An 18,327-nucleotide genomic window follows, 5' to 3' on the forward strand; every position below is an offset into this window, starting at 1 on the left:
GGTCATATGAGGAAAGGTTGAGTAGATTGGGACTCTACTCATTGGAGTTCAGAAGAATGAGAGGCGATCTTATTGAAACATATAAGATTGTGAAGGGGCTTGATCGGGTGGATGCGGTGAGGATGTTCCCAATGATGGGTGAAACTAGAACTAGGGGGCATAATCTTAAAATAAGGGGCTGCTCATTCAAAACTGAGATGAGGAGAAACTTCTTCACTCAGAGGGTGGTAGGTTTGTGGAATTTGCTGCCCCAGAAAGCTGTGGAAGCTACATCGTTAAATAAATTTAAAACAGAAATAGATAGTTTCCTAGAAGTAAAGGGAATTAAGGGTTACGGGGAGCGGGCAGGAAATTGGACATGAGTCTAGGTTCGGAATGGTCATGGCCCTGTGGGTAGTGGAGTGGGCCCAGGGGCCGTGTAGCCTTGTTGTGCTCCTACTGTGTTCTAATTCTGTGTTAGATTTCAGGAGATGGTTTTATTCCTGTTCCTGGCTGGGGTGGAGATCGCCTTTACAGAAGGTAAGTACTGTAGAAAATATAGGGACAGAGTGATCTCCTGGAAGAATTTCGATCGCCTAGATGGGTCGGAGAGGAATTTCCCAGATTTTTTTCTCCCAAATTGGCCATTGGGTCTTTATCTGGTTTTTCGCCTCTCCCGGGAGATCACATGGGTTCGGGTGGATGCAGAGTGATAGAAGATTTGAGGTTAGGATCAGATCAGCCATGATCTTATTGAATGGCGGAGCAGGCTCGAGGGGCCGATTGGCCTACTCCTGCTCCTATTTCTTATGTTCTTATGTTCTTATGTTCCTAAATGGTGAAAGATTGGGGAATGCAGATGCTCAAAGGGACCTGGGTGTCCTTGTACATGAGTCACTGAAAGTGAATGTGCAGGTGCAGCAAGCCATTAGGAAGGCAAATGGTATGCTGGCCTTCATTACAAGAGGATTTGAGTACAGGAGTAAAGAAGTCTTACTCCAATTATATAGGGCCTTGGTAAGACCACACCTGGAGTACTGTGTACAATTTTGGTCTCCTTACCTAAGGAAGGATATACTTGCCATAGAGGGAGTGCAACGAAGGTTCACGAGATTGATTCCTGGGATGGCAGGACTGTTGTATGAGAAGAGATTGAGTAAACTAGGCCTGTATTCTCTTGAATTCAGAAGAATGAGAGGGAATCTCATTGAAGCATACAAAATTATTACAGGGCTTGATAGGGTGGATGCTGGGAGAATGTTTCCCTTGGCTGGGGAGTCTAGAACCAGGGGCCACAGCCTCAGGATAAAGGTAGGCCATTCAGGACTGAGATGAGAAGAAATTTCTTCATACAGAGGGTGGTGAATCTTTGGAATTCTCTACCCCAGATCTGGGCTGTGGAGGCTCAGTCATTGGGTATATTCAAAACAGAAGTCGACAGATTTCTGACTATTAAGGGCATCAAGGGATATGGCGATAAGGCCGATGAATGGAGTTGAGGCAGAAGATCAGCCATGATCTCATTGAATGACGGAGCAGGCTCAAAGGGCCGAATGGCCTACTCCTGCTTCTATTTCTTATGTTCTTATGTTCTTAGTTCCGGTGATAGCCCAGGAACTGGCCCAGACACACCCTCATAACGTAGCAGGGGCAGGCAGAAGACCTACCCTCCCTCTCCCTCACTGGAAGTTCCTCTGTAATGTACACAGGCCAGAATCCTGGTGGGCCATAGGCTTTGTCCTAAGTTCTGACCTCAACTGTGTGATCCTTCCACTCTCCGCCCTAGCACCCAATCGGAATTTCATGCCCAGAGTTTATAATGTACCAACTGCAAAAAAATTCTAGAAATGCAGATGTCAACCATCAGCATTTCATGCTGAGATTCAATAGTTTTAGGGCCCAGTGAGTGTGTCAGTGTTTGCTGACAAATATCAGTGTGATTCACGGCCCTTTCCCCTCAGTCCCCATCCTCCCAATTCCAACGGTTATGGGGTCTCTCCTCTCAATATGTAATGGAGGTATCTCTGGCCCCTGGATACAGTAGATGGGAACTCTTATGACAACAGAAATTCCCATAAAGGTAAGCCAAGGTCAGAATAATTTCTATAATTGGGAGCAATGTTGAGGGGAGAGAGGCCTTTTCTGGTCCATTAGCAGCTGGACTCGAGTGAGAGGGGGAAGGGGGAGAATGAAGTGGAGAAAATGGTTGGCAGAAAGGAGCGTGGCAAGGTGGCAAATAGATGACAATGGAGGGGAAATGGAAGGGGAGAATGGATGACAATGGAGGAGGAAAGGTGAACTCAAATGCAGTGGAAAGAAGGGGTGAGGATAAAGGGAAGGGGAAATGAATAGTGGATTGAAGAATAATTGGAAAAAGGATGACACTGAAGGGAAGAGGGAATGAATGGCAATGGAGAAGAGGGGAAGGACGCTGAAGCTTGGAGTAGTGTTATGGGGAGCAGGGGAATAAGCTAGAAGTGACACTTTGGGATGGGCACGGAAGGAGAGTGCCAGCATTGATTGACTGGTAGAGTGCCAGTATGAACTGAAGATGAGGGGGCGAAGAGTGTCAGCACAGACGGGGAGGGAACAAACACTGTCAGAATGAATGGGAGGGGTGTGGGTGGAAGAAGAGTATCAGTGTGAATTGGGTTAGAGAACAATGAAGAATGCCAGGGTAAACTGAGGTAGGAGAGCAAGAGGAGTGTCAGCTTGAATGGGGAGGGTGGAAAAACAGTGTCAGATTAAATTGAGAGTGAGAAGAGTGACAGCTTGAAGAGTGAAGGGGCGAGTTGAAGAAATGTAACAGGTTTAAATTGAGGAGGAAGGAGCATATGACTGGGTTGAATTGAGGTGGGGGGTAGGAGGAAAGTGCCATTTGGAACAGGGAGGATTGAAGGAAGAGTTATAAGGGTAGAAACTGCATGATTTCCAGGAACATAATTTTGGTGGGGATGGGACCATATATTTGGGGTGGAATCCGAATCCACCGGGAGTTCCCCCCCCGCACCTCCGCCCGCTCCCCCACCCCCCGCCCACCACCCTGCCTTCCACTTATTCCTCCTCGAACTGCTCTGCAGAATTTTTGAGCTACAGTATCGACGAAAGGCGTGAAAAATTCTATTTTTTCCTCCAATACAGGTGCAGGAATGTTGAAAATGCTCTCCTGGTCGGCCTCCCACTTTGCACCGTCTGTAAACTTGAGCTCATCCAAAGCTCTGCTGCCAGTCTTCTAACTTGCACCAAGTCCCATTCACCCATCACCCCTGTGCTCGCTGACCTACATTGACTCCCGGTCCGGCAACGGCTCGATTTTAAAATTCTCATCTTTGTTTACAAATCCCTCGCCCCTCCCTATCTCTGTAACTCCTCCAGCCCTACAGTCCTCCGAGATCTCTGCGCTCCTCCAATTCTGGCCTCTTGCGCATCCCCGATTTTAATCGCTCCACTATTGGCGGCCGTGCCTTCAGTTGCCTTTGGCTCTAAGCTCTGGAATTCCCTTCCTAAATCTCTCAACCGCTCTCTTCTCCTTAAAACCTACATCCATGACCAAGCTTTTAGTCACCTGTCTTAATATCTCCTTACGTGGCTCGGTGTCAAATTTTGTCTGGTATCGCTCCTAAGTGTCCTAAGTGTCTTGGGATGTTTTACTACGTTAAAGGTGCTATATAAATGCAAGTTGTTGTTGGTTTTTGAAATACTGCTTTAGTTACCCTTGTGGCCAGTTGTCTAGACTTATCATCAGGGCATAGCATGGGGACAGTGCCAGATTTTCAGAAGCTGATGGTCAGCTTTTGCTGATCTCCGTGGTTAGTGCAGCACAAACCCTGCTCCGCCTCAATGTCCTGTTGCTGGAGCCTCCTTAAACCAGTGGTCATGGCTTCTTCAGTGGAAAGGCACAGACAAGTGTCCCATTTTTCCTGTCAGTACAGTTCACAGGAGTAAGCAGCTTAAGTATACAGGCAGCAGATGCTTCAGTCAATTGACTGGCTCCAGCATAGTCATAATCAGCAACAAAAAACACAAAAGGGAAGGAAGGAGCAGGAAGCAAAATTGTTGGTCATGGCAGTGAAATGTCTGACTCATCCATCACAGTGATACTGCGTGCTTGTAATGAATAAGAAGATAGCTGAGGTTTTTTTCAGCTTGAAACATTTCCTGAAGTTAATTGTAATCTTTGGACTATTGCTGCCGTGGAAGCAATCCCACAGCACCACTGTAAAGAAAGAAAGGCTTGCATTTATATAGCGCCTTTCATGAGCTCAGGAGTCCCAAAGCGCCTTACAGCCAAAGAAGTTTTTTTGAAGTGTAGTCATTGTTGTAATGTAGGAAATGCGGCAGGTGATTTGTGCACAGCAAGCTCCCACAAACAGCAATGGGATCATGGCCAGATGTTGGTTCAATTGCTGCTCCGTGCTGAGTTAATCGATCTTAGCTGAGGCAGTAGTTGAGCTGCTACAGTTGGGCTCAGCACCCCTGTGCTAAGGGTGGGTGCGGGGTAGGACCAGCAATGCAGTGATTTTTGCTAGAAAGTATCTTGGGTGAGGAGAGAACTGTGATGTTCCTCATGGTGGAAAAGCCCACCGACACACTTTGGCCAGGCCAACACACGACGAACGGCCACTTGATCATTCTTAGATCCAAACTGGATGACCTCACACTTGCCCACATTGAACTCCATCTGGCACAGTTTTGCCCACTCACTTAATCTGTCGATGTCCCATTGTGACCTCCTGCTGCCATCCACACTCCTTATGCTGCCTCCTAAGAGTTGTAGTTTCTCCAGAAATGACATCAGGTGTATAATTCATATGCCCAAATTTGGACACGGTATATGAGGGCTAACATAGTGGGATGATGTCATGTGGGGTTATCTAATTGAGGTGTTTAAGATGATTAAGGAATTGATAGTGTAGATAGAGAGAAATTATTTCTTCTGGCGGTGGAGTTCAGAACAAGGGGGCATAGCCTTAAAATTAGAGCTAGGTCATTCAGGAGTGATGTCAGCAAGCACTTCTTCACACAAAGGGTGGTGGAAATCTGGAACTCACTCCCCAAAAAAGTTGTTGAGGCTGGGGGTCTTCTGAAAATGTCAAAATTGAGATTGCTAGATTTTTGTTAGGCGTGGGTATTAAGGGTTAACAAACCAAGGCGGGTAGATGGAGTTAAGATACAGACCAGCCATGATCTAATTGAATGGCAGAACAGGCTCGAGGGGCTGAATGGCCTACTCTTTTTCCTATGTTCCTGTCCTTTGCACCTTAGCGACACTACATCCCGGGTAGCAGGATCCATGTGGTGGGGTGGGGTGCGGGGTGGTGGGGGGGTGCGCGAGGGCAGGGTGGTGGGAGGTCTGAGGCAATCAGTAGGCTCGACACCCATGGTCGGTGCCAGGCCCAGCTGTTTCTCAGTTCTGGGGCTTATTATCATATGCATGGCGGGCTGGTCAGCCTCTCACATTGGCAGCAGGCAGTTTGCCTGCCCACCTGACACATGTAGTTTCCAGTGGAAGCTGCGACCCTTTATGCTTGAAGGATGAATGCACCTCTCAACTGGATGAACAACAGACAATGCTGGAAGTACTCAGCAGGTCAAGCAGCATCTGTGGTGAGAGAAGCAGTGTTAACATTTCAGGTCGATGACCTATCGTCAGAACTCTCAGCGTGAGGTTGCATTCACTTACTTTCAAGACTTTGACAACTTCAAATTGCGAATCTGCTGGCTTCAAGGAGGGGAAAGGTAGCCCCCAGAATTCCTGCTGCCTCCCTGGAGGTGTTAGCGTCCAAGGTGAGGGCTAGGATTGACATGCTTTTCCCACAACATGGGAAAGAGGTGGCCAACAGCCTGGTGAAGAAAGCATGGCCAGAGGTGGCAGATCAGGTCAACAGCAGAAACATCAGCCTAAGGACCTGGATACTGTGCCGCAAGAGATTCAACGACCTCACAAGGACAGCAAAGGTGAGTACAGCCACTCCTTCTAGCATCTCTTGCATTGCACCTGGTCCAGTCCATCTCTTCCCTTCTCTCTAGTATTCAGAGCAATCACCATCCTTGTATCACTGCACCACCTCTCATTGTCACTCCTAACATACACTCACCTGCTGCTTACTGCCTTCATTCCTTCCACTAACTCGTCTCACCTGGTGTCAATTGTACAACCTGCACCTCCTCTCATGACTCCTTCCTCAATTCACATTCAAGCCACGTACTTGCCACTCCAAACCTCCCCATTCTCCCAGCTTCTTGCTTTATCTCCCTCTCAGCCTGTGTGCGACATGCAGAATCCCAACACGTGCACTTGCCTCCTCAGTAGCCACTCATATGTCTCTCCTCTCTCTTTCTCCTTCAGTGCACAGTAGAAGGGAAAGAGATAAGACCAGTGGAGGAACACCAGTCATCGTGGCCTTCAATCAGATGGAGCAGGAGACAATGGAAATCTGTGGCACAGCAAGAGCTGACAGCTTTTGAAATGCCAAAGCTGGTGAATCCTCTGAGCAAGGTGGCTGCTTATTACTCGACTCCCTTCATGAACCATAAGCAATTGCATCTTCCAATAACTTTAAAACATGAGCAATAGTGGTCAAGCCTTGCATGTGCAAATCTCCAATTTCTCCATGCCATCATAACTCTTGTCCCTCTCTTCTTTCCTCTAGATCTCTCTCAGCAGCAAGAACTTGATCAGCAACCTTCTGGAAAAGACACATTGGAGGACAGCATCCCTCCTGAGGAACCACCATCACATACTACATCTCTCCTGAGGAACCAGCCCAGAGATTGGCACCCTGGGTGGGATAGATAGTGAGTTAGAGGAGCCTGCACCTGGTGAAATGCACAGCACAAGTGACCAGGGTGATAGGGACATCGCAGGAGACAAGTCTCTGGAGGGTGACGTCCTCTCCCAGCGCTACTGAGTGGAACAGACACCGAGGCCCAGCCATGGTGCTTGAGGCACACCAGCGATCTTATGAGGTGTTGGAAGCCCTGCCAAATACTTTGAGCACCATGTCTGACCATATGGAGGAGTCCACTTCCTGCATGTGTGGAGTTCAGTCGCATGAATTTTCCACTCTGCAATCTACCCTGGAGCATGTGGCCACCTTCAGGGACACTACAGCCGTACTCTCAGAGTGGAATCTGTGTCACCAGCCTTTGCAGATTTGATGGAAGCTCAGGCAGCTGTCAACTAGCTGCAACATCCGCTCCACCTAGGAGAGACTGGTGTACCAGATGGATAGACTGGTGGACCACAAAGACAGGGGCATTCAAGGCATCACTCATCTGCTGCAGTCCGCTCTCCCTCAGATCAATGGGAGTGATGAGGCACAGTCCCATGGGAGTGATGGTGGCGCTCTGAGACAGGCAACTGTTGCCCTCTCTCAACATGGCTGCTCCTTCGTCACCCCCTCAGCCAATATCCACCATGGTGTCAGAATGCTGGCTGGGCCAGACAGCCCCAGCAGCAGCCCAGGAGCTGCAGTCTACAGCCGGGCTCTCACAGCTTCAAGCTCCCAGAGGTCACCGGCCTAGAGCACCTCAAGAGTCCCAACATAATCCACAGCAACCTACCACCAGCTCTGCTGAAATCCCATGGTGGCTTGGGGGAAGAGGGATGGGTGCGGCGGGGGGGAGACACGTCATAGAGGTGGTCGAGTGAGTAAATCTACTTTTAAAAAGGTCACTATGGGTTGAAATATGGGTGATTAATTACCTGAAACAACTAGTTGTGTTTGGATGCTCATTAACATCTTCATTACTTTTGGCACCTTAGTCTGCAGTGCGTTAGTAGAGCAGCTTATGGGTCTGTCTTGTCATAAAGTCATGGATGTGAAAGTTGGCAGAATGATTTTAATGCTAGACAATGCAGGGTTAAGGGACATGGTGACTGAGGCTTCCAGGACTATTACTGCAGAGGGGCTTGGTTTCAGTGTTCAGGACTGAGCAATTCAGCTGAACCATTGTGCAATTCATTTCTCTCCCATTGCGAGGTGGTGCTGCCTTTCCCTCGGCCAGCTGCTCCTCGCTAGATGAGGATTTGTCCTGTTCCTCTGTCTTCTCCGGCTGCAATCCTCTCTGGGCAGTTACATTGAGTAGGACGCGGCTGCAATCCTCTCTGGGCAGTTACATTGAGTAGGACGCGGCTGCAATCCTCTCTGGGCAGTTACATTGAGTAGGACGCGGCTGCAATCCTCTCTGGGCAGTTACATTGAGTAGGACTCGGCTGCAATCCTCTCTGGGCAGTTACATTGAGTAGGACGCGGCTGCAATCCTCTCTGGGCAGTTACATTGAGTAGGACGCGGCTGCAATCCTCTCTGGGCAGTTACATTGAGTAGGACGCGGCTGCAATCCTCTCTGGGCAGTTACATTGAGTAGGACGCGGCTGCAATCCTCTCTGGGCAGTTACATTGAGTAGGACGCGGCTGCAATCCTCTCTGGGCAGTTACATTGAGTAGGACGCAACAGGCCACAATTATGCGGGAGACTCTCTCAAGTGTATAATGGAGGGAGCCTCCATTACCTACCTTAGCTTTAGGAGCACTATAGTGAATTTGATGATCCTCCTCCTGGTGGCTCTGCTTATATCTCAACTTGCCCAGGCCTGATGGGATTCTGAAAGGAATGTCATGTGCCAAGTTAGAAGGCGGTAGCCCTTTAACCCCAAGCAGCCATCTTCTGAAATTCCTGCCATGGTCAAAAACTAGGGGGATGTTGGAGTAATGCAGGATGAATGCCGGGTACGGTAGCATAGCGGTTATGTTACGGGACTAATAATCAAGAGGCCTGGATGAATGATCCGGAGACATGAGTTCATAATCCTACCACGGCAGCTGGGGAATTTAAATTCAGTTAATTAAATAAACCTGGAATAAAAATCTATTATCAGTAATGGTCATCATGAAACTACTGGATTGTCGTAAAACCCATCTGGTTCACTAATATCCTTTAGGGTAGGAAATCTGCCATCCTTACTCAGTCTGGTCTATATGTGACTCCAGACCCACAGCAATGACTCTTAACTGCCGAAAATGCTGGAAATACTCAGCAGGCCAGGCAGCATCCGTGGAGAGAGAAACAGAGTTAACGTTTCAGGTCTGGGACCCGTCATCAGAACTGGAAAAAGCTGGAGATGTAACAGATATTAAGCAGGTGCAGAGACGGGGGGGGGGTTGGGGGGGTTAGGAGGGGAGGAAGGAGTAGAAAGAACATCCTGTACTTTTGTAAGAGGCAGGAAATATAAAATGTTGCAAATGGGAATGGCAAGAATCATACTGCATGAAAAATGGGGGCAGGGATAATTATCTGAAATTGTTGAACTCAGTGTTGAGTCCGGCAGGCTGCAAAGTACCCAATCGAAAGATGAGGTGCTGTTCCTCGAGCTTACGTTGAGCTTCATTGGAACAATGCAATAGCCCGAGGACAGAGAGATCAGAGTGGGAGTGAAGCGGTGAATTAAAGTGACAGGCGACCGGAAGCTCAGGGTCACCCGTACGGACTGAACGGAGGTGTTCCGCAAAGCGGTCGCCCAATCTGCGTTTGGTCTCCCCAATGTAGAGGAGACCGCATCGTGAGCCGCGAATACAGTATATTAAATTGCAGGAAGTACAAGTGATTTAATATACTGTATTCGCGGCTCACGATGCGGTCTCCTCTACATTGGGGAGACCAAACGCAGATTAGGCGACCGCTTTGCGGAACACCTCCGTTCAGTCCGTACGGGTGACCCTGAGCTTCCGGTCGCCTGTCACTTTAATTCACCGCTTCACTCCCACTCTGATCTCTCTGTCCTCGGGCTATTGCATTGTTCCAATGAAGCTCAACGTAAGCTCGAGGAACAGCACCTCATCTTTCGATTGGGCACTTTGCAGCCTGCCGGACTCAACATTGAGTTCAACAATTTCAGATAATTATCCCTGCCCCCATTTTTCATGCAGTATGATTTTTGCCATTCCCATTTGCAACATTTTACCTTTCCTGCCTCTTACAAAAGTACAGGATGTTCTTTCTACTCCTTCCTCCCCTCCCCCCCCCCCCCCCCCCATCCCCTGTCTCTGCACCTGCTTAATATCTGTTATATCTCCAGCTTTTTCCAGTTCTGATGAAGGGTCCCAGACCTGAAACGTTAATTCTGTTTCTCTCTCCACGGATGCTGCCTGGCCTGCTGAGTATTTCCAGCATTTTCTGTTGTTATTTCAGATTTCCAGCATCTGCAGTATTGTGCAATTATACTCTTAACTGCCCTCTGAAATGGCCGAGCAAGCAACTCAGTTGCAACAAACCACTACAAAAAACAATAAGTAGAATAAAACTGGATGGAAACTAGGCACCGGCTTTGGTCACGACAAAGGCACACCCAGCCCAGTTGACCCTGCAAAGACCTCCTCACTAACATCTGGAGACTTGTGCCAAAATTGGGAGAGCTGTCCCACAGACTAGTTAAGCAACAGCCTGACATAGTCATACTCACAGATTCATAGCTTTCAGCCAACATCCCAGACTCTTCCACCACCATCACTGGGTCTGTCCTATCTCACCGGCAGGACAGAGGTGGTGACACAGTGGTACACAGTCGGGAGGGAGTGGCCCTGGGAGTCCTCAACATTGACTCCAGACCCCATGAAGTCTCATAGCATCAGGTCAAACATGGGCAAGGAAACCTGCTGATTACCACCTCCCGCCCTCCCTCAGCTGATGAATCAGTATTCCTCCATGTTGAATACCATTTGGAAGAAGCACTGAGAGTAGCAAGGGCACAGAATGTACCCTGGGTGGGGGATTTCAATGTCCATCACCAAGAGTGGCTCAGTAGAACCCCTACTGACCAAGCTGGCCGAGTTCTGACGGACATAGCTGCCAGACTGCAGCAGGTGGTGAGAGAACCAACACGAGAGAAAAACCTACTTGACCTCGTCCTCACCAATTTACCTGTAGCAGATGCATCTGTCCATGACAGTATTGGTAGGAGTGACCACTGCACAGTCCTTGTGGAGATGAAGTCCCATCTTCACACTGAGGACATCCTCCATCGTGTTGTGTGGCACTACCACCGTGCTAAATGTGATAGATTCAGAAAAGATATATCAGCTCAAAACTGGGCATCCATGAGGCGCTGTGGGCCATCAGCAGTAAAATTGTATTCCACCACAATCTGTAACCTCATGGCCTGGCATATTCCTCACTCTACCATTACAATCAAGCCAGTGAACCAACCCTGGTTCAATGAGGAGTGCAGAAGAGCATGCCAGGAGCAGCACCAGGTGTACCTAAAATGAGGTGCCAACCTGGTGAAGATACAACACAGGACTACATGCATGCTAAACAGCGGAAGCAGCATCCTATACACAGAGCTAAGTGATCCTACAACCAACGGATCAGATCAAAGCTCTGCAGTCCTGCCACATCCAGTCGTGAATACTGGTGGACAATTAGCCAACTAGCAGGAGGAGGAGGCTCCATGAAAATTCCCATCCTCAATGATGGTGGAGCCCAGCACGTGTGTAAAAGACAAGGCTGAAGCGTTCGCAAGCATCTTTAGCCAGAAGTGTCGAGTGGATGATCCATCTCGGCCTCCTCCTGAGGTCCCCACCATCACGGAAGCCAGTCTTCAGCCAATTCGATTCACTCCACATGATATTAAGAAACGGCTGAGCGCACTGGATACAGCAAAGGCTGTGGACCCTGACAACATCCCAGCTGTCGTGCTGAAGACTTGCTTCAGAACTAGCAGTGCCTATAGCCAAGCTGTTCAAGTACAGCTACAACACTTGCACAGTAGAAAATTTCTCAGGTATGTCCTGTCCACAAAAAGTAGGACAAATCCAATCCGGCCAATTACCGCCCCATCAGTCTACTCTCAATCATCAGCAAAGTGATGGAAGGTGTTGATAGTGCTATCAAGCAGCACTTACTCACCAACAACCTGTTCACCGATGCTCAGTTTGGGTTCCACCAAGACCACTCGGCTCCAGACCTCATAAAGCCTTGGTCGAAACATGGACAACAGGGCTGAATTCCAGAGGTGAGGTGAGAGTGACTGCCCTTGACATCAAGGCAGCATTTGACTGAGCGTGGCATCAAGGAGCTCTAGTAAAACTGAAGTCAATGGGAATCAGGGGGAAAACTCTCCACTGGCTGGAGTCATACCTAACACAAAGGAAGATGGTTGTGGTTGTTGGAAGCCAATCATTTCATCCCCAGGACATCGCTGCAGGAGTTCCGCAGGGCAGTGTCCTCGGCCCAACCATCTTCAGCTGCTTCATCAATGACCTTCCCTCCATCATAGGGTCAATAGTGGGGATGTTCGCTGATGATTGCACAGTGTTCATTTCCATTCGCAACTCCTCAGATAATCAAGCAGACTGTGCTTGCATGCAGCAAGACCTGGACAATCTTCAGATTTGGGCTGATAAGTGGCAAGTAACATTTGCGCCACACAAGTGCCAGGCAATGACCATCTCCAACAAGAGAAAGTGTAACCACCTCCCCATGACATTCAAGGCCATTAACATTGGTGAATCCCCCACCATCCTGGGGGTCACCATTGACCAAAAACTTAACTGGACCAGCCACATAAATACTGTGGCTACACCTCTTGACTCCCCATAGCCTTTCCACCATCTACAAGGCACAAGTCAGGAATGTGATGGAATGCTCTCCACTTGCCTCTGAGTACAGCTCCAACAACATTCAAGAAGCTCGAAACCATCCAGGACAAAGCAGCCCGCTTGATTAGCACCCCATCCACCACCTTAAACATTCACTCCCTGCACCACCAGCGTACCGTGGTTGCAGTGTGTACCATCTACAAGATACACTGCAGCAACTCGCCAAGGCTTCTTCGACAACACCTCCCAAGCCTGTGCCCTCTACCACCTAGAAGGAGAAGGGCAGCAGGCACATGGGAACATCATCACTTCCAGATCCCCTCCAAGTCACACACCATCCTGACTTGGAAATATATCGGTGTTCCTTATTCATGTTGGGTCAAAATCCTGGAACTCCCTCCCTGACTGCACTGTGGGTGTACCTTCACCACACCAACTGCAGCGGTTCAAAAGGCGGCACACCACCACCTTTTTGAGGGCAATTTGGGATAGGCAATAAATGCTAGTCTTGCCAGCAATGCCCGTATCCCGAAAATGAATTTTAAAAGTTATGGGAGCTGCCTGGGTATCTGGCGCAGACCTGTATGTTTCTCTTGGTGCTGTCACTTACTAGCTGGACACTGATCGATTGGAACCCCTTGTGATTAACAAAAGCTCCTTGCTGGTCCTGAGGTGCCCTGATGGCAGTCACTAGTTGCCAGCACTCTAGAGAAACCAACCCTTGCTACGAACCCCTGGGCCTTCTCAATCTGGCTCTCCCAGGTGGGCAGAGGAAACGCTTCAAGGACACCCTCAAAGCCTCCTTGAAAAAGTGCAACATTCCCACTGACACCTGGGAATCCCTGGCCCAAGACCGCACAAAGTGGAGGAGAAGCATCCGGGAGGGCGCCGAACACCTCGAGTCTCTTTGCCGGGAGCAAGCAGAAGCCAAGCGCAAACAGCGGAAGGAGTACACGTCAGCCCAAGCACCCCACCCACCCACCCCTTCAACCATCGTCTGCCCCACCTGTGACAGAGACTGTAGGTCCCGTATTGGACTCATCAGTCACCTGAGAACTCATTTTTAGTGTGGAAGCAAGTCATCCTCGGTTCAGAGGGACTGCCTAAGAAGAAGTTTTCATCAATTGGGAATGAGATGTAGTGGTTTGATCTGGCAAATAGTATGTTTGTCACCTGCTTGATGCACTTACAGATCTACTGTAACAGGCTGGCAAAAAAATTCAGGGTCGGTGGTCACTTTCACAGCCACTGGCATGGTATGATCCTTTGGCACTGCAAGCTGCAGGCCTTATTGCACAAGGCCGCAAAGGTCAGCAACCATCTGCCTTGATAAATGCAGCCTCCTCATACACTGTTCCTCACACATGTCAAGAAAAGTGACCCTTGGCCTCTATACGCCTTGTTGGGAGGGTAGCGCTTCTGCGAGCAGGCCCCCTTCACTTGCTGTACCCTCAGAGGCCTCTCTGCCATTCCTGTTGGATGTTGAGACTTCTGTGCAGCTGTGGTTGCTGCTGCTCTTCTTCCTCCACTTCCTGCTCCCAGTACAAAGCAGAGCATCACCCGTGATAAATCTTTACAGCTTCTTCAAGTCAGGAAACCAAAGAGACCCTCAGAAATATGCAATATTCTGACTCACACTCTAAGCTCAAAAAATCCTCACCAGCACACAGATGCCAATGATCTGAATGCCTGGAGACTCTTACTTGTTTAAATCTTGCAGCCTGATGAATCTGCCACCAATCCCGTTAGGTTTTGCCGAGTGGCCTCACTGATGGGCAAGACTGCCACGTGCCAGTGGCAAAGTGATGTTGGGGTCCTAATTGTGTAATAAGACCCCGATTTGCATTACATTCGAGGCTCCCGCCTGCCTGTAGCGGGAGCTTTGGCTGACTGCGAAGTACATCCCAACAAAATGGCGGCGGGTGCGAAGAAAATGGGAATGGGACAATCACTTGATTGTTACCGCTCCCCACATCCTATCCCCGGCCTCCTTGGGGGATGGGTGGTGGTTTAAAATTCTCCTCATAGAATTAATATCCTCATTGTGGGATCAGTGCAGTGGTGAGAAGTGATATTGGCTCAGAAGATCAAGATGTAGAATCGGTTTGGGTGGAGATAAAAAATAATAAGGGGAAAACGTCCCTGGTGGGCGTAGTCTACAGGCCCCTGTACTGTAGCAATACTGTTGGACAGAGTATAAATCAACAAATAATGGAGGCCTGTAAAAAAGGTACAGTAATAATCATGGCTGATTTTAATCTACATATTGATTGGACAAATCAAATTGGCCATGGTAGCCTTGGAGAGGAGTTCATACAGTGTGTCTGGGATGGTTTCCTAGAACAGTATGTAATGGAACCAGGGAGCAGGCTATCTTGGATCTGGTACTGTGTAATGAGACAGAATTAATAAATGATCTCATAGTAAAGGATCCTCTGGGAAAGAGTGATCATAACATGGTTGAATTGAGGGTGAGAAAGTTGTATCTCAAACCAATGTCTTGATCTTAAACAGGCAATTACAATGGCATGAGGGCAGAACTGGCTAAAGTGGACTGGAAAAATAAATTAAAAGATAATACAGTTGAAATGCAGTGGTGGACATTTAAGGAGATATTTTATAACTCTCAACAAAAATATAATCCAGTGAGAAAGAAAGATTTTAAGAGAAGGGGGCACTATCCGTAGCTAATTAAGGAAGTAAAGGATGGTATCAAATTGAAAATGAAGGCATACAATGTTGCCAAGATTGGTAGGCAGCCAGAGGATTGGGAAAATTTTAAAAACCAGCAAAGGATGACATAAAAAAATAAAGAGAGAGAAGATGAATTATGAGAATAAACTGGCAAGAAATATTAAAACAGAAAGTAAGAGCTTCTACAGGTATATAAAAAGGAAGAGAGTAGCTAAAGTAAACATTGGTCCCTTAGAGAATGAGACTGGGGAATTAATAATGGGGAACGGGGAAATGGCAGAGACTCTGAACAAATATTTTGTATCTGTCTTCACGGTAGAAGGCACTAACAACATCCTAATAATGGACAATCAAGGGGCCACAGGGAGGGGGAACTAAAGACAATCACTATCACTAAGGAAATAGTACTTGGTAAAATAATGGGACAAAAAGACGACAAGTCCCCTGGACCAGATGGCCTGCATCCCAGGGCCTTAAAAGAAGTGGCTGCAGAGATAGTGGATGCATTGGTTGCAATATACCAAAATTCCCTGGACTCTGGAGAGGTCCCAGTAAGAAAGGAGGGAGACAGAAAGCAGGAAACTATAGACCAGTTAGCCCAACATCTGTTGTTGGGAAAATGCTGGAGTCCTTCATTAAGGAAGCAGTAGCAGGGCATTTGGAAAATCATAATGCAGTCAAGCAGAGTAAGCATGGTTTCATGAAAGGGAAATCATGTTTAACAAATTTGCTGGAGTTCTTTGAGGATGTAATGAGCAGGGTGGATAAGGGTGAGCCAGTGGATGTGGTGTATTTGGATTTCCAGAAGGCATTCGATAAGGTGCCACATAAAAGGTTACTGCATAAGATAAGAGCTCACAGTGTTGGGGATAATATATTAGCATGGATAGAGAATTGGCTAACTAACAGAAAGCAGAGCGTCGGGATAAATGGGTCATTTTCTGGCTGGCAAACGATAACTTGTGGGGTGCCACAGGGATCGGTGCTGGGGCCTTAACTATTTACAATCTACATTAATGACTTGGATGAAGGGACCGAGTATAATGTAGCCAAGTTTGTGGATGATACAAAGATGGGTGGGAAAGCAAGTTGTGCAGAGGACTCAATGAATCTGCAAAGGGATATAGACAGGCTAAGTGAGTGGGCAAACATTTGGCAGATGGAGTATAATGTGGGAAAGTGCGAGGTTATCCACTTTAGCAGGAAAAATAAAAAAGCAAATTATTATTTAAATGGAGAGAGATTACAAAATGCTACAGTTCAGAGGGACCTGGGTGTCCTTGTGCATGAAACACAAATAGTTAGCATGCAGGTGCAGCAAGTAATCAAAAAGGCAAATGGAATGTTCGCCTTTATTTCAAGGGGGTTGGAGTATAAAAGCAGGGAAGTCCTGCTACAACTGTACAGGGTATTGGTGAGACCACACCTTGAGCACTGCGTACAGTTTTGGTCTCCTTATTTAAGGAAGGATATATTTGCATTGGAGGCAGTTCAGAGACGATTCACACGGTTGATTCGAGAGATGAGAGTGTTGACTTTTGTAGAAAGGTTGAGCAGGCTGGGCCTATACTCATTGGAATTTAGAAGAACGAGAGGTGATCTTATTGAAACATGTAAGATACTGAGGGAGCTCCACAAGGTAGATGCAGAGAGGATGTTTCCCCTCGTGGGGAAATCTAGAATTCGGGGGCATAGTTTCAGAATAAAGGGTCGCCCTTTTAAAACAGAGATGAGGAAGAATTTCTTCTCTCAGAGGGTCATAAATCTGTGGAATTCTCTGCCCCAGAGAGCCGTGGAGGCTGGCTCATTAAATACATTTAAGGTGGAGATCGACAGATTTTTACAAGGTAAGGGAGTGAAGGGTTATGGGGAGTGGGCAGGAAAGTGGCTTTGAGCCCAAGATCAGCCATGATCTTATTGAATGGCAGAGCAGGCTCGAGTTGCCAAATGGCCTACTCCTGCTCCTATTTCTTATGTTCTTATTGTAACTTCAATCTAATCAAGTCAACTCTACAGAAGGACAGTAATTGCATTTAAATATGGATTGTTTATAAACTAATTACTGTATGGAAGGTTGGAATACTGCTATATCTCCTATACACCCAGCTCACTCTCCTGAATAAATACAAGAAAAAAATAATAGGTCAGGGCTGTCCGATCTATGACCCTAGGGTCACGTGCGGCCCCGAACCCTAGCAATCCACCCTCCCCCAAGGCCCAGGTAACTCAGTCCTATTTGTGCTTGTATTTCCTATCATTGGCCACACATGCAGAGTATGTGTCAGACTCGCACCTAATTGACATTCATAAAGCAACAACAAATTGCAACTGAACAGGAAGGGATCCAACATTGAACAAGCAGCATGCCAGTATGAAAACCAGCAATCAAGAATCAAAAGTCAGCAAACAACTATCAATAAAACAATTAGCAAGAAAGTAAAAATCCTTTCAGCTGCCGACTAGTTTTGCCAGTAATCTGAAAATATAATATTAATAAACACATTAAAAAAAATACATAGTTGACAACAAAATCATTAAACATACTTATAGAATTCTCTTTTTGGGTATTTAAAATCTCTGCACCAACACTTCTCTCTGTGAGGCCCACCATCTTATCGATGCCTGAAACGTCAATTCAGAAGCTTCTCAGAATGAATAGGCTCAACCAGCTAGAGGCTAAAACACCAAGGCCTAGAAATTCAGTGTAGCCACGTTCGGGGCACTACAGTCGGGCGGCCGCTAAAGTTTGCGCCCGGCGCAAGTTCGCGCCACCTTCGCCGATATTCAGTCGCATCGCCCCAAGAGGTTGCTGCTGCGCTAAAACAGGCGATGCACGACTATCATTAGGCGCTAAGCCGGCGGTCCGGGGCGATACCCCCGAGGGCGGGCGCAGTGCAGGTGCGGCGAGTTGATGATTGACGGCAGACACTCTGGCGCCGGTCAGCTCTTAAAGGGGGAGGGTGGACTTGTCTGGCTGCCATGCCCTGCGCACTGCAGCCCTGAAGCAAGGCCTAACCAATGCTGGTTCATCAGTTCTACGCCCTGGACCACGGT

The 18,327-nt window shown here is 47.8% G+C and overlaps 1 protein-coding gene and 1 pseudogene across 3 annotated transcripts in view; both read left to right on the forward strand.

Moving 5' to 3' along the window:
• adgrb3 (adhesion G protein-coupled receptor B3) overlaps nt 1-18,327 on the forward strand; it is a 1,304,794-nt gene that overhangs the window by 950,940 nt on the left and 335,527 nt on the right. The gene's annotated exons all lie outside the window — the stretch shown is intronic.
• LOC147112373 (uncharacterized) lies at nt 5,838-7,633 on the forward strand (annotated as a pseudogene).

The sequence above is a fragment of the Somniosus microcephalus genome, chromosome 9 (genome assembly GCF_052327205.1).
Source record: "Somniosus microcephalus isolate GS21.2 chromosome 9, FLI_Smic_1.0, whole genome shotgun sequence".
NCBI classification, from domain to species: domain Eukaryota; kingdom Metazoa; phylum Chordata; class Chondrichthyes; order Squaliformes; family Somniosidae; genus Somniosus; species Somniosus microcephalus.